The sequence below is a fragment of the Rhyacophila brunnea genome, unplaced genomic scaffold, assembly GCF_057557595.1.
Source record: "Rhyacophila brunnea isolate RB1 unplaced genomic scaffold, BYU_Rbru_1.0 scaffold_21, whole genome shotgun sequence".
Classification (NCBI taxonomy): domain Eukaryota; kingdom Metazoa; phylum Arthropoda; class Insecta; order Trichoptera; family Rhyacophilidae; genus Rhyacophila; species Rhyacophila brunnea.
The window spans coordinates 12427968-12452189 of NW_028232871.1; the positions used below are offsets into that span (position 1 = coordinate 12427968).

The 24222-nt window shown below is 34.6% G+C and overlaps 1 protein-coding gene across 1 annotated transcript in view; it reads left to right on the forward strand.

The window, feature by feature from the left end:
• Nucleotides 1-1563: 1563 nt before the first annotated feature.
• Nucleotides 1564-24222, forward strand: part of LOC147070734 (uncharacterized) — a 49937-nt gene continuing 27278 nt past the window's right edge. The window contains exon 1 of the mRNA XM_085949147.1: nucleotides 1564-1648. The gene's annotated coding sequence lies outside the window, so the exon portion shown is untranslated. The remainder of the gene's footprint in view (nucleotides 1649-24222) is intronic.

Consider the following 24222-nt stretch of genomic DNA (forward strand, 5'->3'; position numbering starts at 1 on the left):
ATTTTTTTGTAATGTTTATTTTTCGTCATAATAAATAGTGTATATCTAAAAATGGTATTTTACTTGCGGCCAGCCGCTCATTTTGAATTCATGAATTTGGCCCTCCAGCCAAAAAGTTAGCCCCCCTTGCTCTTGGCTATCAAAAGGATGGGACCTCTGCTCTAATGAAAGCTACGGACCTACAAACTTATCTACAGAATGGCCAAAAATGGAAAAACTACGAACTACCATAGGACGCCATTTTGAAAATGTCATTCGAATGTCAGATTTTACGAGTCCTGATTGGGTAGTTTTCGACAGTGGCCACCATCCCATCCTTCAGATAAGTTTGTAGAGCTGTTTTGAAAATCGACGACCATAGACAATAAATATGGGTCAAAAATATTTTGCAGTATGTATCAATATTATAATAATTAATTATTAATGTAGGTATTATGTTGTATCAATTAAAAATTATATTGTTATTATAACATTATAAAAAGTCAATATGGAAAATATAAAAAAAAGTTGGAATTTTTAATGATATTGCCATGCGTCATAGATAAAACAAATAAAAAGATAAACAAACACGTCAATACCAGAGATACCAAAAATGTTTCCATCAATAAATCAAGTCATGTTCGAGTATGAATATCCATAATGTTCTGTGCTCTATTCATGCTAAAAAACGAATTCGCACTATCAGTATTTTTCTTTATATTTATAATATTATTGATCTTTAAATAAGTATTTATATTGAAAGTATAATCATGCTTCTATATTTTCGTTATTATTTATGATAATAGTACCTACCTACTCATAAAGATTTTTCCTTGTACAAATTCATTTCCCTATCACCGCCTAAAATATACTAGGTACCTACGTCCTATATTATAGACTTTATTCTTAAATTTTATTAGTATATGAGTTTAAACGTACCATTCTTGAAATATTATTTTTTTCAGTGAGTCTATTCTATATTTATTGACCGCTAAAGTGATAACGTGATAAATATTATCAAAATGGCTCGGTTTGTATCAGAGTAGGTATTAGCACTTATTGTAACAATTACGATAAGTTGGTTGTAATAATTGATGCAATAAATGCTATATTATTTTAACAGCACCCCTCTTGCTGCTGTTAATATATAGCGTTGATTGCTACAATTACAAACAACTTATTGTAATTGTAACGATAATTGCTAATACTTTGATACTAACATACCCTAAGTTTGATAATATTTATCACTTTAGCGGTCGATAAGTATAGAATAGACCCACATGTCGATTTTGTTATTTGTCTTTGGAAAATAATTGTAAGAAACACTTTACTAATACCTATAGCACTTAACATTATTAAGAAAATAATTTATTACCACTATGTACCTACATCAATATTGCGTTAGAATAATATTTTAGTCCAGTTGTTCAAATATAATTCTTATTTCAAATATGCCGATAGAATGTGAAGTATACGTTGTAAAGGTTTAAATATGGCCGGATGTGTCATGGCGTCCCGGGCGGACATGCGCTGTTGTTTATATTTATCATATGTTTGTGTATTCACTCTGCTTTTTTATTCTCTATGGTCAGGGTGTTGTTGATACTGGAAGACGCGGAATGTGCCCGCTGTATATTGGATAACATTTATTACGTGAATTTAAAATAAGGTAAGAGTTAAACTTCAATTACTCAGTGTATTTATGTCAAGTTGTTCCTTGCACTTCGTTATGAATGAATTTATGTAGCTGTTAAGTTATAATGCCGAAATTATCCGTAAAATGCTAGATCATTGCTGCACTCCATAATGGCTGAAAGATATTTGACCTATATTTTCCACGCGTTTCTTGCATTATTTTACTTCAGAAATGCAACATATGCGTGCTTTAAGTGTCGATTGTCATACAGCCAATGAATCTAGGCACATTTACCAATATTTTCGTGGTTAAAAAATGTGTCCACGTAGTATGCCCACGTAGAAGAAAGTCGACTACATCTGTACAAGTGATTCATGTATGCCTAAATTTGGCTAAAGTTCGATAAGAAGTTATTATTTTTTTCGCAAATCAATTGATATCGAAGGGACGGTCTCCCTCGAGACTCTCCGTAAATTCATATAAGGTCATGTGACAAAATTGTGTTTAAAAATGTCCGCTTAATTACGTAATGTACACATTTTGTTTTAAGTTTACAACTCGTGTAATTTGGTTATGTAGCGGCGAGTCGCGACACTGATTTGTTTATTTACGGCTTGGATCGGGTGTTGGGATCTTTTAGATGTCGTATTGAAGTGATCAAGGGTTTATTGATAGTCTTGGGATGTGTTTTAATATTATTTTGAAGATAATATCAGGAATATTGTGGAAAGATATGGGAATGAGAAAATGACATGTGGGCAGATTCGAGAATATGTACAATGTTCTGTTGCAGCGTGTGCCAATCTATACTTGCTTGTATAATGTATATTTATTATAATCGAAGGTCGCCTCGCGAATCGCGTTTGTTCCTTTCGACATTGCCGTGAATAAAGATTTAATTAGAGAATACTAAATTATTATTATTTCGCTTGAATAGGTGAATACTAATTAATTGTTAAGAGAAATTATTTCGCTACATTTTAATATAATAATACGTTTCTAATTATAACATCTTATCTATTATAAACATAAAATGACGATGTTCGCCGTGGATTTTGTTAAATTAAAATACGTTTGTGTACCTATGTCATTTTTTAAGTTTAATGATTTACCTAAATGAATGTAATCGTATACTTCATTGTAATTATTATAAGTGTGTTGATAGTTCCTCGTGTCCCGATTTCTTCGGATGTTAATGTTTACGACTTGAAGATGCAACATAACAACAGTTCATTAAATTTATAGCTATACTTATTTAATTACGCACAATAATTATTACTTATGTGGTTTTCCAAAGCGTAGGCAATAAAAAACAAGTGTGATGCTTTGAATATTTGATTAATTATCCAACAAATATTTTTTATGTATTCCTATTTTTCTTTTTCAAAATATAATCAATCTAATTTTGATATTATATTGTGCTGGTGGTTATCATTGAGTATATTTTATCAGTTTCCTTGAAAAATACTATCAGTGAATTATGTACGTACTTACTAGATAATTTCCTATTATTTGGAGCCCTTGTAGGTGTTTTTTTTGTTTTTAATTTATTTTATAGTTGATTAATAATTATTAGAAATAATTGCCTAATGTGCGATTTAAAACAATACGAATTGACAGTTTTTTTGTACTATTAATTGCATAATTTCTTAAAAGTGACAGTTAATTTAATAATCGACACTATGACATATTGTAATTAGTTAGAATCATAGACACAAATTTATTATTTATGGTACATATATTATATAGGTAATATTTATTTAAATTATTTTGTCGACTTTCAAGTAGGAGTAGGTATATCTAACACTGAATTGATATATTATGCATAAACACTAGCTAGATAATTTCCTATTATTTGGAACCTGAACCTGGAACCCTTGTAGGTGGTTTTTTTTTTTTTATAAATTTATTTCATATTTATCATTGATAATTAAAAATTGCCTAATGTGTGATTTAAAACAATACGAATTGACAGTTTTTTGTATTATTAACTAAGTAGAACAGTTACTTTGATAAACGATACTATGACAATATATTGTAATTAATTCAAATCATAGACACAAATTTATTATTTATGGTAACTACATATAGGTAGGTATTTTTTTTTAAATTATTTTGTCGACTTTCAAGTATGTACCTGGGAGTAGATCTAATACTGAATTGATCCATTATGCATGTGTCTAATATATCAATCCCCCGACGTATTAATAGCCGCGAGCATTCTATGAAAATGTCTTGTCAACCTGAAATAGATATAAAAATACGACATAGACAAGAGTCCAGTTTGCGCAATAGGCGGAACAAACAATCCGTGTAGCATTTCAAATATAGAACATTCAATTCAATGTTTCCATCTATTTTTATATCCCAGCCCAACTTACCCACTTATTATAAAAGTGGTGATTGCACTAAAAAAATATTTTCCCTTTCTCATTCATTCAAAATTCCGCGTCCGGCGAATTTATTAAGAGCCGCCCGTGCAAAATGATACATTATTTTATTGCAAGCGTTTCCGTTTAATATTGCCACATCACGAGATAGAATAAAATTTATTCATCGTAAATTTGACGGCTTGCGATTATTCACAAATTTTAGATATTCCATTTACATAATATGCTGTCGCCATACGATGTTCGTCCATCAATTTATTGTACTTTTGTACACATCCCCATAAAAATAGTTCAACTTTATTTAGTCAATCCATTTCAATAATATAAGTAAACCTAATATGCAAAAACTACTATAATAATAATATTATATTGTATCCGCGACAATAGGTGCATTATGCAGTTTACAGGTTGTGTGGTTGATGTCATATTTTACAGCACTAGAAATATCTCTCCTGAGAAATTCAATGCCATTTTAATCATAAACCATTCATAACATAAATCAGAGAGTGCTTCTAAAACTTTTAGTTTTAGTGCACCCGGCAAGGTTGCCGTTACATTCAACAAATATGTCTTACTGGTAGGTATATTATTCTATCGGCTTTTTTTCATGCAGATTGTGCACAAGAATAAAGGATAATATGCAATATATTGTTATTATAGATCCACCAGTGTAAGTTGTCCGCTGTCTGAGGGCGTCACATGCTAACATTTTATATATCATTCAATTCTTTTTATACCGTGATGAGTTTAGTTCTAAATTCGAACACCGGACGATTTATCTTTATTTATTGCGCTTTATTCGAAGGTCACCTTTAAAACATAGCTGTTTACCTTGCATATCGAATGTGTCTTGTATCTATCTAAATAATATCCACATATAATAATATTATCTAGCTAACACACAGTCAGGTGTCAATAATAATCAAATACCATTTGCAAATTGAGAAAAGTTAGGCTTTACTTCACCTTTTTTACTTCTGTGCAAACAAATCTGAGCATACGAATAATATGTTAGATACAAATGAATCTGCGATGTGAAATGACTTACATTCACTGAATGCTAACTGAACCATCATTCATTAGCCTTACTAGCACATTTTTTTGACATCTCTTTAAATAAATTTATGGCTCTCTTTTTTTACCACAATTTACAATTTAGGATTCCCGCTCGATTGATTCCGAAAATCAGGGATTGGAAATATTGAAAACCCAGGACTTATGACAGTCGAAATCTTGAAACAGTCTTGAGAGAGGAGTTAGTTTATAAAAAATGTACCTAATAATAAAGAATATCTACCATTCATATCCTAGTTTTCACAAAATTATGGGATCAGAAAATCTATGCATAGGTATGACCTTAATCATAAAACCTCATGTAGATTAAAGGCAACACTAGGTACAGATACCCATATGCAACAATATGCCTATCGCCGCCCGTGTCGGTGGCGATGCTCCAACATCTGGGTTTTGTGAAATATCTAACACTCCTACGTAATATGTTTTGGTTGTTATTGGCATTGTCTGACAACAAGACATCGGCGATAACAGGAAGTTGCTATTGTCGCATGTATGTATAATGCCGGGTCCACACTGGCAACATGTTGCGCGACAACCTCGGTAAATTTTACGATAAGTATGATAATTATCGTAAAATTTCGTGAGCAATTATGATGATTATCGTTAAATTTAACAATGTTGTCGCGCGACATGTTGCCAGTGTGGACCCGGCATACGACTTCTAGTGACGTATCTGTCATGGCGGTAATGTGTGCTAGAGGCATGTTTAAATAATATATAGGCTATCCTTTTAGATGCTACTCCTAATAATTCTAACATCACTCCCAATCGTTTTAGACATATTTTCATTTTAAAAAGCTTCGAATTACGTAAATTGATAGATCCGTACACCACGGGAGCGTAAATTATAATGATACATTTGGGGGCGTTCCTCAATTGAAAACGGAAGTGAATTGTTAGTTCACAGTTTTAACATGTAGATACAACATTAAATTATTATGTCGCTAGTTGATATTAAAAAAAAAATGATAAAATTGCACATCCAGGGATAGAAAATTCGTCCTGAATTGCAATCCTTACTTTCTAAACATATCCCAGGATACAACATAATCATTGTTCGTTCATTTTAATCTGATAATATTAAGGTGACGCATCAGTGAAACGCCAAATAATTTTCAACTGTACGCGCGACGAAATTTTGTACTCGCTTCGCATTCATTGAGAGAACGTCGAGTTAGACATACGTCACTTTGCTGCGTGATGGCGACGGGCCAATTAATTCTAAAATCGTGTAAAGATGACTAAAAACGTTATCCATTTACTTTAAAAAGAAAACATGTCAATGAATATATTATTATTGTTACTAATAGAATAATAAACAGAACATAAAATGGACGTATGTTGGATTTATATGAGAAATAATATTTCGTTTGACAGGCGTCTTTTGCACCCGCGACCCGCTATCCGCACATCGCCTAGCAACGATCTTTTTAGACCGTGCCTCAACTAATGCATGGCCTTAAAAATAATAGTTTCTCAAAATTTATATCGCGGAGCATCGGCAATTTGAGAAACCGCGGCCGGTGTGGACGGGCGCCAGCGATAAAACTAATTGAATGAGATGACATAATAAAGTGGTCACTGCTAAAGCTACATATCGAGGAAATTCCGGTTGGCTCTTCGGTTTACCCACTCCGAATTCGAGGGAATATCAGAAGATTAGAATATTATCTCTCCCAATGACTGACTCTAGTCATAATCTTTGGAGTGTTGGTGAATTTATAATAGCTGATTAATGGTTAGACAGGACCTTAGACATCGCCCTATCCCAGAATACTACATCACAATTATAAAACCTTAACATTTAAGTGCAGTGACGTTACGTGGGGGTAGGCTGCCTATGAGTCGGGGGAAATTAACGAATGGGCACTATCATTTTTGAAAGCAGTGGCGGTTTTTTTATTAAGCGCATACCGCAAAGTACCGACATCTTAGTTTTAAGATATCACAAGGGGGCCTCCAAACTTGTCAATGCCTCAGACGTCCACTTACCTAAACCATTGCTGTTTGAGAGTAGGTTTCGTATTCATGCTCCAATCCTCAATAGATGATAATTATGTACCTACGTCATTTTGTAAGTTGGTATGCACCCAATGACATTATTAATGGACGACGCACTCAATACAGTAGCTAGCAAGTAAATTCGCATGTATAGGTAGACGTCACGCAATTTCCATTATGCGATATCGCGGATCGGGAATTTATAGCAGTATGACCTTTATTGTAATGGCGTTAGAGCAGTGTTTCTAATGTCAATGTTCATTTGAGCGAACCCGTTCGAACCGAACCATTCGGCAGACCCAACAAGAAGCATCGGGAATTTATAGCACTATCACCTTTATTGTAATGGCGTTAGAACAGATTATACCATTCGGCAGACCCGACAATAAAGTGAGTGTCATTTTCTTTTCCAGATGATTCGTCCATATTAATGTGATTGTATGCACCCCACAATTTTGCATACACGTCTAAGTCTGCTTAAGGGCGTCACTTTGTATAGTGACATTAGCAGTATAGATAATCAATGACATTATTGAAGTGTTAAGCAGAGTGCTGGGCATGAAGACAGAATGAAAGAAAGTTGGATTATTTGATAGTCACGATACGAATTGTGTGCATTTAAAATTTATGATGATATTTGAAATGTCAGTAGAGTTAAATTTTTAACTTAACACCTACAATACCTATTCAGTTATTATGCATTAGCGGGGTTACATGTAAATTACGTGTTTTAAATTTCGACGTATCAAAGTTCACCATGAGCTGTCGTGCTGGAAAGAGACGGCCGTATAGCATTGCGATGAAATCCATATCTAAATAAAACAGTAGTAAAATCACTGGAATATTCGGAAAGACAGAATAAAATAGATAGGTAGGTACCTAAGTAAATTAGAGATACAATCACAGAACAGATAATAAATATAATACCGATAGTCTATATTCAATACGCCGCATCTTGATGCAGGGTTTTGAATGTGTGAGTGTTCTACGAAAATGAAGCGTGCAATAGTGTGTGTAATACACCAACATTAAATGAGCGTAAATGCATAAACCGAGAGCAGTTTTTAGTATTCGACGTAAAACGTATTCTTAACACGTGTGTAAGTTTAACCCGGGTTCTTCCTTACTCGAGTCGGTTACCTGCTTCGCCTTACCCGTTATGTATTTCAGTTCCCATTATTTCTGAGTTCCCTGGATACAACCATATCGTATATAATGTATATAAAATTCTGAATGATTCAAAAGTAGGTTAGCAAGTAGGCGCCGCTCTCAAGTATTAAATCGTACCTATCAATAATATCTGTGATAATAATGCCATCGTATTTGTCATTTTATTGCATTCCCTTTTACTACTAAGAACTATGAGGATATTGTAGTGTTTATTATAAAAATAGTTTTATTACATATATAGTGGCTTTGTATTAAAGCTTATCACCCGGCAGTAAAAATGTTCGGCGCCAATCAATAACGCACCGATCAATTCAACAAATGCACGCCATTAATTTAATTAATCTGTGCAATTAATTTCGTCAAATTCAGAAGAAAAAAAAACAACATGGCTGCAACGTGGTACAGAGAGCAGCTTACTGCAAGATTTTACGCGGCAGTGACGAAAATTCAAAGTAATTATGTAAACCCCAGTAAATCGTGACTGGTGAATTTGTGATTCGATTAGATATCTACTGATTTGTTGCATCGTTTTCTAATATTGGTTGCCAATGTTGCCATTGGTACACATTTCGGCATAATACGATTTATAAGCTTCATGTTCCTTCTTGCTGTAAATCAAAATCTTGTTGTCTTTGGCCGATTAAATGATTGACGAATTTAGTATGATCAGATATGACACATGCAATTTGAGCCTGTTTGATATACCATTTTGTGGGCATGCATGAATTCAATGCACTCTTCTGATAGTTAAAAAAATACCAAATAATATTGACTGGGAATATGAATTGCCTCAATCTTTCACCCTTTATACTGCATACATGATTATGAAATCGCAGTTAAACCATGTTGGTTATACAGTATTATTGGATGTATCGGTGCGCGGACGAGCTTAATTCACGCTTAAAATAATATTGATATTTTCATATAATATATATAAATTTATGTATATTATAATATTGCATAATTCTCAATTTGCTTGGGGGTGCTGTAGTTCCGCAGTGCATATGGACGAGCCGCCGTATAAAACATGTATTTTTATGGATTCAACATATTTACACAACATGTAAAAAGCGTATACTTGACTGTTGTCGTATCATTGCCACTTCACTGGATTTCTCCTCTTTTTGACATTCATTTTAATTGAAAATCGCCGGTTGGCAACATTAATTCGAGTCATCTTAACTGTTTGGTTAGCCTTGTTGCTGCGGGAAGGAATAGGGTTTTAAAATCTGTGAATATATAGGTGGTATATGAATTAATACACATGCAGCAAGCCTTTTACAACACTATCAGTGATGTTCAATAATTTGGACCGTGAAAAAGAAAAAGTGGAAGAGTGGTTGAGTGAGACATGTTGTGACATAAACACTGTCAGCGATGGCGACCGTCTACAATAGCTCCACCCACATCCGGCATGTTTTAATCGTTACCCACTGTAGCTGGGAGCAAAACAACATATTATTATGTTTGTGGTTGCATTCAGTGTTAAACATCATAACAGGAACGGCTATTACCTTAAAACATATTTAAATTATAAATAATTATTGTGAAAATTACTTTGATAGTATGGTAATGGTAACATCCAAATTATATGTACAGGAAAACCTTTGGTACCTAGTTTCCAAAATGTGTCTTTAGTTCATTATAATTTATACTTCTGACAAGACCCGGTCCTAGTAAATGCTAGGCCCGATTACAGCATGTGTGCAAGGCCCTTGGGTACAGGCGGGATTGTTGTATTATGCCCCCTGGTTAAATTATATAATAATTTACTGGACATTTTTCCTCCATTTTGAATGTATTTTCTTGAATAGTTGGTTCAATGCCTTTTAAATGTTTTACAATCAAATATTGTATTGATCTTTTTTAACGATTTTACCGATGCTTTGACTGCGACTCGCTGTCATATCGCCTCTTCTCACCTAGAGGAGGATCCGCCGATCAGGTCCTCACTACAATTCTGTTTAAGACCTTTACAATTTTGCCAACCTCTTCCGCCTTACCCACCGCCAGGTGGGTACCTTTCAATTCGTCGACATTCTCAAAGATATCTGCAATTCGCAGCTGTACTCCGTGTCGTTCGTATTTAGGGTACTTATAACAGTACTGTTTTAATGTAGGTACAGTGTCCTCCAAAACATTACATTCACCGCAGAGCTGCGAATCGCTTCTTCCCATGAGAACATGAAATCTTTTACCCATTGTGTGTCCTGTTCTTAGCCTCAGTATCAGCCTAAGCTCATTTCTCTTCAGTTGAGAGTACAAACCAGGGCACCAAAGTATAGTATAATATAGGATAAGTATAGAATAGACCCACTGCTTACTGAAGTTAGTTTTATAATTATTTCAAATTTGTGTTTGTTCGCCATCTTTCTTTTTTCTATTCCTTTTTCTAAACACCTACGTTTCATTGCCACCTCAACACAGCTCGTAATTTTCCTCACTGTAAACACTGTAAAAACTCCTATGTCAAAGACAAATTATTTTTCTTAACCCGACTTCACCGTATCATAGAGTAAATAAATAATTATATTATACGAGTCTACGAGAATATACCTACATCATTTAAAATAAACAACTAGTAACATTCAGTCGAGTTTTTTTTTTGTTAATTTGGATTTAAACAGTTAATTACCTAACACACAAACTACTAGTTTAGTTTGCCTTGTGAAACATGCTATTTTGTACATACGCGGTATTTCAACGATGATAGCTCATTTTGAAATCCTTGACCAATATTCACAATGTCTTTACCATAATAATCAAGCAACGTACAGTCCGACGACTTTGGTGAATCGTGTCGTATGTATATTATATATTATTAAACCATATTCAAATTAGTGTGTTGTACAACACGGTGTTGTGCGAATAATGAAAAATCTAATAGTAATAATAATATATACAGCTAAACATTTTTGATTAATTATATAATTAATATTATTAGTCGTTCAAGAAAGCTTAATCCATTCTCTATTATTTAATTATCATATTTTATAACAACCCGCCAGTGGCGAAGGGTGGAGGTAGACTGTGGAGATTCGATATAAATAGTGCACAATAGACTTTGTCAGTCATGGTTATTTCTTGTCATTGAACTAATAATACAAATTGCAGATGGTATTGGTTAATTTTTAAAATTCAATTAAACCCTGCTCAGTCCAAAGCATAATAGTTAGAGGTAGGCTGTGGAGATTCGACAAAAATAATGCACACTTTGTCAGTCATACTTATATGTACCTACATATTTTGTTTTCATTGAACTAAGAATACAAATTACAGATCGTTTTTAAAATTCAATTAAAACCTGCCTAAAGTAAATCATATATCCACATAATTATTATTATTAACAACGCAGTTTAAGCGTCGGCTTATAAATAGCGTCGTGGCTCCTAGGTTCGAATCCTGGGTCTGGCAAGTTCACATAAATAAATTGTTTTTCAATACACCCACGGTGGCCGCGCGGCTTAAGCGTTGGACTATCACGCCGTGGGTCCCAGGTTCGAATCCTGGGTCTGGCAAGTACACATATTGTTTTTCAATTCGTGTGTGTCAGGGTATGGACCTAATAGGTTGAGCAAGTGGCTGACTTCCATTTTCTCGTAAAAAAACAAAATCTGTTAATACAAACCTCTACTCTGCGGAGGCCCATATGATTATATTAGGATCGGACATGGTCGGAAAATGAGTCAGAGTATGAACCTAATAAGTTAAGCAAGTGGCTGACATCCATTTCTCGTAAAAACTAAATCTGTTCATACAAACCTACACTCTGCGGAGGCCCATATGATCTTATTAGGTCGGACATGGTCAAAGAAGAAGGAAACTGAGAGACTGGGAAATAGCATGTTGCGTCTCTTCAGTTTAGTAGCGAACGTTTTGAAACTAGAGATTCCAGTCTTGCCGTGAGCGAGCCCGCCATTGAAATACATAGCTAGATATTGGCTGTTTCAGTCTCGTCTTTTTTGAGTATTCTCGTGAGCGCAAGGCCTTATAGTTAATTTTAAATATATTTTACACATTTTAAATGTGGACTTATCTCCCTTGTCCCTTCGCACACAGTTGTATTGTTATATGGTACTTATCTATATGCGTGATTCCGTTGGTTGCCGGGAATACCCCAGGAGACAATAATTATTACCAAATATCTTTACTACATACTGTAACTAATTTATTCAAAATCTTTACAAAATATAATATAGTAAGCAGTCACGATCGATTACCCTTGAGGTACATTTTTTATGCGCGGAGATTCGGTGAAAGTTCGGCCATTGCTTCGATAAGTCAACTCTTCAAATGATTTTTACTTTTCAATACTGATATTTTCGAGCGCGTGATAGTGAAATTTAAATTCGGGCCAATTATATATTTTTTTTATTATTAATCGTCAACCGGTCTATTGATCATAATTATTATTATTAGTATTAACACTGCTTTTAGGGACAAGTATTTTTTTTTTGTTATTATAAGTATACCTAATATGAAACTGGGAAAAGTGTTCTAAAATTGTCTATGGATCTTTGTTTGAATATAATAATATTTTTCGCGGTATATCATTAGACTTGACCTCGTACATGACTGTTCTTGGCTCTGTCTCTCGTTACTAGCCTCCAGTTCCTAGGTCTCTCTATGTGGCTCAAATTGTCTTGCTTTTTTCCTTTAGAGTTTAGACTAGAGGAATTCATTTGCTCAGAATTTTAAAACGTCTTGTTCTTGTAGGTATAATTTCACCGTAACATGACCATTGCGGTCTATGTGCTTTGTAGAATCCGTCGATGGATAGTTGTTTAGTTAAATGTTTCAGTTTATAGTTGCTTTTAATTCTCCTAGTACATTCAATTTAAAGTACAGTTCTACAAACTTATCTGAAGAGCGGTCAAAAATGGAACTACGAACTACCGTTCCGGGGATAATGTCAGATTCTGTCCAGTTGCGAGTCAGTAGTTTTTGATTGTGGCTCCCTCATCAATTCTTCAGATAAGTTTGTAAGTCTGTATCCATGATATCCACACCTGCACTATGTAGGTATTTATATTATAATTAAACTACCTGCCTGTCCATTAGTATTAATAATTCTTGCATAGCTTATATACCTACTACATTTTTGTACTAATTTAGTAGAGTTTCATCTTCTGGTAGTGCAAGCATGGGTCCCAAATCCCAATACAATCTTCCACATTGACTGCTGACTAGATAATTACTTTTCAATTACCACATTTGAATAGCATGCAAATTATATTGAATGGCCTCCTAATCGTTACACGGTAGGCGCGTCTTTGGCGTCCAATGTATTAACAATCTGACTTCGCGTTAATGGTCATGGTCCTATTAATCAATCTAAAACCTTCACCGACAAAATTCATCGTGGCCGGTTGGTTACCAGACAAAAAATAGCGTGCGATCGTTGATTTAGTTTTCGAGATAAGTAATTTTGAACATTCCATTATTCGATATCTCAAAAGATTCCGGGAGGTTGGGTAGGTGCGGGCGGGCGGGTTCAGAGGTCGCGTACCTACGATTAACCGTTGTCGAATAACGCATTTGCAACAATAATTACGAGTACGTAAAGTGGACAGATGGCAACGGTGGAATGGTGAGGTGAGGTGCAGATAGTGGGACGCGTAAATAATATAGAACCATTATAAAGATACCTAGATACATTACAAACAAGGTTTGCTTAAACGATTTGTGATAGCGTTGTTGTCTTTGATTTCTGTGCATTGTGAGCTTGTCCAAATGCGAGTACAGACCTACAAACTTATCTGTAGAATGGCCAAAAATGGAACTACGAACTACCATAGGACGATATTTTGAAAATGGCATTCGAGTGTCAGATTTTGTCCAGTTACGAGTCTTGATTGGGTAGTTTTCGACAGTGGCTCCCCCATCCCATTCTTCAGATAAGTTTGTAGGTCTGTATATTCTTGTCTAGCCTATGTACTAAATACGGAATAATTCGAAATTCAATTCCACATTGACAATAATATTATCGTTCGATTTTATATATTATGTATCCCTCATACATTCTAAACAACTTCTATTTATAGGATACGGTAAAAACCGTTAATTTTAAATAGAAGAACATTACTCGAAGTTTTTCCGTTGTATGGATACAATTGCGGAACAGGTTTATTAGATGGAAATGGGAAAGCCCGTTGTTATGGATCAAAACTCATTTCGGAGTCAAGTCCGAAGTTCATTTAGGTTTGCAACTTAATACCGTCTGGTAACAAAACGCAAGAAAAGTCAGCCTGAATGTTCTTAAATACTATTAATATTGAATACGCGTTCCGTTTACGTGACGTTATTTTTGAAAATAATACGTTTTTAAGTTTATCCCATACTTATTTCTCCACACTTAAGATTTAAACCTTGTTACAGCCTCAACTAAACGGCAACCCACTTCCCACTATTATTATGTTGTCTGGATACGATTTATGAATTGATTTTTGAAATGATTAGATGTTAAGGTTGCACTTTCACAGAGGTATTCGGAAAACCTAGCATTGGGATGTTTTTTTTTTTTTTAATCAAAACAGCATGTATGAGGTTCCCAAGATAGACAAACTATATTTTTAACATAATAATATGCAGGTTCTACTTCCTTATAGGCCATCCATGGACTGCAACCGTATGCGGTTTCGAAGCTAAGTTTGCTATATTAAGCTTATATTTTCTGGTCATGGAAATATATTTCCACAAATTATATTATAAGCATCTGATCGCATCCGTTTATACCACACACTTACGCTTACGAATTTACTGAAAATCGCCCCTGCTGTATGGTCTGTCCAACTTCTGCCATTGTCCATGATAAGTGATCAGATAATAATTATGTCGGGAATGCTTCATCAATCAATTCCCGCAAACGAGACAAAGTTTGGCATTATATTCGCTGGTATTTAGGTAGCTGGCAATACTATGTGTGCCGAGGGTAGGGGGTGAGGGTGCGCTGGTTGTGGTCGGGTGAAGTTAGTCTGGGGTCTGGCTGGGGTGTGCGTTATTTGTAGTAATCAGTCATTAGCACTCCAGTACAAACGATCCCGTCAATCGGTAAATTTTTGCCCAGTTCAGGGTTGTCCAAGAAATGTTCAACATTGAATTTATTTATTCTACCTGCCAACCACTGTCAGTTGTCAATCTTAATTAATTTGTTGACCACAGCGAACAATAATTATTAAACAAATACGAAAAGTTTTAAGTCCGTTGGTTTATTCCAACATAAAGTTCTCCTAAATCAGGGGTAGTCAACCTGTTTGTACCTACCGTCTGTATCTTTGTTAGTAGTCAAATTTTCAGTACAAGTCGGTTATGGGGAAGCCAGGCGGGAACCACGCTAATTGTCATAGATGATTTTGGCGAAATTCATGAATACAAGAATGAAAACCTAACCTAAACTAAACCCTGCCTAAACCAAACTTTAATAGACAAAAAATATTATATCTATAAAATATGCAAAGTAATGTACTTATATTGAATTGTATAATTTTAGATATTTCATATTATTTTTTGATTATTATCTATTATGGCTTGGTTTCGCAGGATTTAATTGAATTTTAAAAACTAACCAACACCATCTGTAAATTGTAGTCTTATTTCAATGACAATAAATACGTATGACCGACAAAGTTTAGTATTCACCATTTATGACGGACCTTAACAGCCTACCTCCACCACTGCTATTTATTCAACAGAACGTAATATATATATTTTTTATTTTTAATAAATAAGTTTTGAGTTAAATTAAAATTGCCAACCCTGCCGTTTTCGTTTCATCTCGTGACGCGCTGTGCACCCCGTGACGTCACCGCCTAGCGTCGTCGCCACGGAGACAAAGCGTCGCCGCGTTTCCATGGCGACAGCCGCCGAACCAAATTGTTTCGTACCACCCTTTCATCCCCCCACAGCGAGACCTTTTTTATCCGCACGATTCATCAAAAGTATAAAACTGTCGCAGTTAAGTGTCCGTAACGTAACGCCTCTGCACCGGATTTATCGCGCGTTGTTCTATATTTCTGACGGAAGTTTGCACGGTAATTTGTAGTATGCCATGCAAGAGGCTCATGAGAATTACCCTTGTTTCAGATTTTCGACTGTAGGGCAGTTTTCTTTTATTATAAATCCTTTGTGTACTTATCATTTATTCATTATACTACAGATAATGAATGATATTCATGTAATGGATTTGAAAAAAAAATACGTTTAGGATTGTTTTTAATTAACTATTTCTATTATTCAACGAATAATTCACAAGATTTTAAGGATCTACCATTCTAATTACACTGAACTCCCTTTTTACACGGTTTTTTACACGATTTCGAAATAACACGGTGCAAAGATTTTGAATGCATGTTGGAGACCAATTTGGCCAGAATGTGTTTAAACCTAGTGAATAATTTTTGTTACCTTTGATTTTTTTAAGAATTTTAGTGTATACTTTTTTTACACATTTTTTTTTAACACGGTATCGCGTGGAACGTATCTACCGTGTAAATGGGGAGTGAAGTGTATTGAACATACATAATTCTGAAAAACTTACATTTTTCAAAAAAGATTTTTTCTATTGGCTATATTTTCTCATGGGTGTTTTCAGAATTATGTATGTTCAATAATTAGAATGGTACATTTTTAAAATCTTGCGAATTATTCGTTGAATAAAATAAATAGTTGAGTTGGGTAAAATTATTAGCAAGTTCAAGTAAGTTACAACAGAAAATATTGGAGTGATCCGTGACTAATTATTACAGTAATAAATTGTACTTTAATTTAGAATACAAAAACCGATCGCCTACCGTAACTCAATTTGGAGATCACTTATGAGCAGGTATTAAAAAGGCCAGTAGTTAAAATGTGACATAATTAAGCATGGGAGTCGTAGCACATGGCGCGATACCCAAGAGACGCAGGTTCGATTCTTGCCGGGTCTTACTTTTTTTCTATTGGTTATAGTTTCTAATGAGTGTTTTCAGATTTATGTATGTTCGATGTTTTTAAATTTTGTTCTATAAATTAAATATAATATTTACCTACCTATTCATCTTAGAGGTAACAATCGTTAATAAAATTGTTTATTGTCTTTGGTTGTGTGCTCTCGAATAATTTAATTACCCACAGCTAGTTGTCTCTGTTGTCAAGTGCAGCGCTAGCTTCGCAAATGAAAAATGCGTCGACCATAATAAAGAGGATAACGCAAAACTTCTCCAAACTCGATTAGCATAACAGTAATGGGCGAAAACCACAAGTACTTAGTACCGTTAATTATAAAGGAAGTGTGTATGTATGTAGGTACTTCCGCGCTGCACGAAGAAAATAACACATGCACACTGGGAAGGAAGTAGTAGTGTGTATTACTAATAACTTGATTACTGCAATAAACACTTCTGTACGAATAGTTTTATTTTATATTGTATTTTACTGCGAGTCGTCCATTTTGATAATAATTATGTTCCAATGCCAACTTAACAGTGTTGAATATTGATAGTAAATTTTTAAATAGTCGGGTTACATTATCGTACAATAGACAATTTAACTTATTCAAATGTATGTGTCAAAAGTAAATTCTTTATTATTGGTGATACGCGTCGGCTTATAATGTCGTGGGTCCGGGCTCGAATCCCTGGGTTTGGAAAATACACATTGTTTTTCAATGTGTTCCATACCATCTGCAATTATTTGTATTCTTAGTTCAATGAAAACAAATATAAATATGACTGACAAAGTTTAGTGTGCATTATTTATGTCAGATCATAACAGACTACCTGCACCCTTCGCCACTGCAACCTGGTAACTTTCAGGGTGCTGTCCATCGTGCGGTTAAACTATCTGATTGAAGAATTACATAATATATTCTTTGACATTTCCTGTATAAAAACTGCCTCGAAACCTAAGTGCTCGGCCGTAGTCATTTGGCGGGCGCGGCGCGGCGGCGTCTTGTGAAACTCAAACGTATAACCGTGTGTATTATGACCCTAAAAAGACACTGTCTACGAACATTTTTCACACGGTTATACGTTTGAGTTTTGCAAGACGCCGCCGCGCCGCCCCCGCGCGATCACTACGTTCTTGCACTTATGATTTTGTTGCATTACTTTTAACCCTGTGTTGACGTGAAATATTACTATCTGCTCACCTTTTTAATTTAAATAAATCTAATGACGTAGTACCCACTCGCTCTAATAAACATAGCTTTTTACTAAAGGTGAAGACAAGTGAAAGCGGATCTTAAAATATAGTAAAGTCGTTTACCGATGTACTCATTCTTATTTTATTATTTCTTATCTGAATTTTCGCGAGCGATCACAAGAATCGTGACAGGTGCCCACCGCTTGAATGGCTACGTATTATTAAATAATGTATTTATCAATTTTACTAAGTATACCTAGCCACAATTTTGGTGTACTATTATTTTTATCGAAGCCTTTCCGCCATATTTTTTTCCTTTCAATGCAGAACTCACTCCATTAAACGTCATTGCTACCGTATTCCAATTTTAACTATTTGCAATCATTAAGCGGCGCCATTTTGAAGTCAATGTTTTATCGGTATTGCCATCGGCCATCACAATGCAATTATTTATAATATTTTTAATACTATTGTAGCAAATAAAGCGAGGCCCTATTATACTGCGTGTACATTACACCATTACAGCATCGTCTCTCCAATATTAGTATTTTATTTATAAAACGCCCACGATAGGCGGGCGGTGGTAACGTATCGGCTTATAATGCCGTTGGTCCTGGGTTCGAGTGTGTTTGGAACCAAAGTACCTATGGGCCTAACATGTTCAGCATTTCTTGTACTTTGAGGAGGTCCACATTATGATCTTAGGATCGAATATGTATTTATGGTACATATCTACACCTTAGTATAAGATAAAAATGAGGACACGCATGAATTCATAAAAATAATAAAAAAGTGTAAAACAATATATCTAATAATCGTTTAAAAAAAAATATGAATTCATAAAAATAATAAAAATGTGTAAAACAATATAATAATCGTTTGAAAAAAAATGCATACAATAAAATAAATAACAATTATAAAAACAAGCTGAGTTCACCACAAAAAAAGTTCATTTACTGCAGTTCAACAAACGAATTATTTGTACATGTAAAAGGCAACACGATATAGGTTTTCAATATGTCTATCAATATAACCAGGTCTCCATTCTGTGCGTGAATATGTTCCTCGCGGCCCTCGTAGTCCAGTGCGTAAGGCGCTGACCCTTTCATTCGGGGGCTCCGGGCTCGATTTTCGGTGAGGGCACAATTAAGTATTGAGGTAAAAAACGGTAAATAAAAACTTTCTAATAATTGAATCAACATACCTATACGGTAACGATCACAGAATAAGTCAAATAGATATTAAAATGCATATGGATTACGTAGTCGCCGCAGATGATGGGTATTCTTTTGCTCATTGCATCAATGTCGGATGAATAATACATTGGTAAGATGGTGACATTTTTATATTTTAATTCAGTATAGATAACTAAATTGTATGTAGGTAATACCGCGTACTCTATCAGTAACGAAGAAAATGCTGACATTATTAATATTTAAAAAAATATTTTTTTAAATATTTGCACGCGTAAATAAAATATGTGTGTACAATGCGAATTCTTAAGAATCTCAGGTCTATGACTCTTTTGGTTGATCCAATAATCGTTGTAAAAAAATAATTTTATATAATATTTTCTTTTTTAAAATTGTGACAGAAAATAATTTAATTATAATAGTTTCCCGCCCTACGGCAACCCTATGGGGGTGTGACCTCGGTTTGGCACACTTATTGGTCTTCCAATTTTAATAGTATCGCGGTTTCCCGCGATTTCTCTTGTCTTTGATTGTCAAAATGGCGGCTCAGTCTCGCGTCTCCATTACGAATCGATCGTGCACCGAACAACTGTTTCTATTCGGCTAATTTTGCATCGAAATTTCCTCGCGAAATGATTACTAGGTAGTTACTTGCCTACTGCCTACCTATTTGCTATTTGTTTTTCTGTATCAACAGAGTTGTTTATTTGTTTTACCGCCAGAGTGTGCTGTTGGTGGAAACCTTTTCTTTAGTAAGTTGCCTGTTGCTTGCCTGCGGTCGTACAAAGGTTGCTTGCTACTCCTAATAAACAAATAAACACGTCGTATTTCGATATCTTATTTTGCTTTGTTGGCTGCCCGTAACGTGGCCGATTGTGATTATTTCGAAGGACCGTAATCATTGCGGCATGACATCTTGTCATCTCGCAGCAGCTGCTGCAAACCGTTGGAAAACGCTACCAGAAACATTTTGCAATTTTTATTAGGCTCAAATAACGGCGTCTGCGATAGTAGTATGCGTGAGCACGCTCCTGATAGGTTGAGCAAATAATTTTCTCCGTGTCCCATAAACATTTTTTAAGAAAGAAAGAGGCTGCCAAGATCGTTTATAAATTGTAGAACCAATTAAAATAATACAATAAAATGTCTCCTGCTTTCGGTAGGTCTTTTATCGATGATTGTGCTCATTGATAGGAAAAAACACCACGATCATTGTCCAGTTCTCAGGTTGCGTGGCCACGATACCATGATTCTTGCCAGATCTAGCATTTTAAGATAGGCGTCTATACATTTTAAGATAGCCTTTTTTGATGCCTTCAACAGCTTTAAATGTGCTGAAAATAAGCTAGATATTTAGTTTATTTATTTTCTTGCATATAAGGTATTTAACGAAGCCAGGTCGGTACTTAAAAAATAAAACAACACAATGAAACAATATGAGCATTCTTGGCGTATAATGATATTATGTTATCACTGTTATCAGATAATGATTATTTAATGTGTGCTTAGGCATGTGGCATCGGATTGACGATTATCGGAGATTCCACTTCCTGGTATTGCCTAATTATTACTTATCGTAGGTTGTTAGATAAATAAATATTTTTTTGTCAATTTTGAAATGAATTTCTGGGAAAACGTGGTGTGATTTTTACCCTTATAATGGCCACTTTTTTTCGATATGTATAAAAAGGTATTGAAATTTTATTTTTACAAAATCTAGCGTTTTTTCATGCCAAATTGCTTGTTGTTGTCAACGACAGTTGGCAACACAGGTTTCGTCCATGGCGGGGGAAATATAAATTTGAATTTTTGATGGAATTGTACTTGAATTTATCTTTGACATCAGCATAAAAGACACGTGTATGAAAAACCAAGAGGAACACGCGAATTCAGTTAAGTATAGCTTTATAGTTTAAGAGGGCAAAATAATACTTCCGAAAAAACGCAAAATCCACAGAATTATTAAACTCATTAGGTATGTATTTCATTGTACCTAGTCGCCCAAGTATTTTGAACATAATATGTCTTATTAGATTGACCCAGCTCGCCGTCCTGTTTAATTGAGGCTTTCCAGCGATTAGGAATGTATAAATAATATAATTTGATTTTTTACGACATATGAAAACCTATGTAAATAAAACATATAGATATACGACAATTTCAATATTAAATGTTATATTTTTCCTGAAACGTCGTAGTTCTCTTTTTTTGCCACCGTTCTGTTTCTTCATGTTCTATTTATTCATGTTCTGTTTTATCATGTTCTGTTATAATATGTATCATGTCCTGTTAATTCATGGAACCATAAAAACACAGTCTGTCTAAACTCTAAACAAAAAAACGTCATTAAACATATCCAAATTAGGATCGGCTTGGTGCCATAAAAATATGAAAAGTTTCACTATCCATGCCAAACTTTGCAACAAGATAAGATTTTCTCTCATAATGTTTGATAAAACGAGGTAAAAAAATAGCAATGTGGTTTATATTTTTTTTTGTTAAAATAAACAAATAACCAATATATTGTGGTAAAAATATTATTTTTTCCAGTGCAGATAGATACGGCATAGATGGGTCTTAAAATAGATAAGATACTGCTGTATTTTCTCACGGGTCGGGACAGAATTGCCAGTGATTAAAATATTAAATTATTGATAACCAAAATACATGCGGTTAAAATCCTAAACACAGCCTATTGACTTGTAAGGAAGTGGAGATGGTTAATACGTGGTGTATTTTCATTTACATATTTACAATAATATGACATTGCACATAAAAATGCATTAAACAATGAAAGCGGCGTTTTAAAAAAATATATCATCAACCTTGGATCTATCTACTAATGCAGTGCTTCTGAAACTTTTTCATACCACGCCCCCCAAAATCAGAAAAAATCCAAGGCTCCCTTCCAAAAGTTTCATTCTTTAGTGACCAACAGTACTTTATGTATCATTAATTATCATAGGTACGTACATTTTTATTAAAAATAGAACATTTCATTTACCTACTTGCTTGCAAAGCAAGCATTAAAAAACAAAAAAAAATACTTCAAATTTATAACATCTACAGCCTACAAAAACAATTTAATGAGAAGGGAGTGTTGCATATTTTTACATAAATATTAGTAATTTATTTATCCATATCGGATAAAATATTGTGATCTTGTGAAAATTCGACCTCGAGATTTTGACTGATTTGTATCAGGTAGGTAGGTATCGTCCAGTGATCACGTTTCTGTGTTGTTTTTTTCAAATACTGAAATATTTCGCGGCTTCCTAGCAGGAGCTCGAAGGGCCCCCTAGGGGGAGTAAGTGAGAAGTACTGCACTAATGGATGAAAGCCTCTTCGATATTATAATAATTTATTATTGCATGCGCATATATTACAGCATCTATGAACCGCACGCTACTGCTACATACACCTTCATCTGGTGGTAGATATATTATGATGCGTGTCCGGAAACTTGTACGTATGCAGTTCGCCGTATCACATTTCACCGTGAAATGTTGAATCGGAAATATTTGGCCGTATATCAAAGGGTAGGTTAGGTTTTCATTCTTGAATTCATGAATTTTGCCAAAATCAGCTATGAAAATTGAATTAATGTTCATATTGATTCTAATAAAATGGGAGACCGTATCGTATACGGTCATCTATTTCCGATAGAAAGCTCACGGCGAACTGTGCCACGGTGAAATGTTTTACGCACAATTTACATGTAACCCATAAACCGCACGCCACTGCTACATACACTTCATCTGGTGGTATATATATTATGATAAAATTCTTCCAAGAGATGCGTCAAAGATTACACAGAATCAGAAGCACATTTTCTGTACACATAAGGAAAAGGTTATGTACCTAGAATAGTTTCAAGATAATATCACGGCTTTTATAGCACAGTTTTACACTAGTCACCGGGGCCAGATTAAGATAATTTTGGGCCCGTATTAATTAAATTATTTTTAATAGAACGTTTAAAAAAACAGGAACATACCGATTAGAATCAATAAGGATCTAGATCGGTACATAATTTGAAAACACGTCAGAGAAATATACAACCACTAAAAAAAACGGCGCCCAGTGGGATTTGAAATTTGCGCACATGTGCCAATTGGGTAATCGGATACCTTGATTAATTACATCGGTTGATTGTATTTCCATTGCCAGAACACAACATGAATGGTAACTGGCTTTCCCCCTACTGGGTGTGGTATAGAATATAGATAAAGAGGCTAGGGATCTCGAGTGGAAAAATATGAGATAAACTTGAACACGTGTTAAAGAATATGTTATTTTAAATGGTTTCGTCTTTATTATGATAATATGCATTAAAGTTTGTCACGTTAATATAACGTGCTCTCAATATTTCGGGACAGTCAGCGCGCTTTTTTGGCCTGACCGTCATAAAATACCTACCTAAAGTACGAAAAGTTTGCATCTCTATCTTATTAATCTATTCTGTGAATACAATTCTTATGCGTCGTAGAATGCCGAGAGGACTAGGGCAAGCCGTTGGGAAGGCCGTACGACATTCATATCATATGGGTCACGATCCTCGGTCGTGAAGTCCTGGTGAACAAGTAATATTCCACTCACATTAAAAAAAATACTTAATTTCCCGTTCCTGGAAGTTCCTTATGTGCGCGCCTGTGGA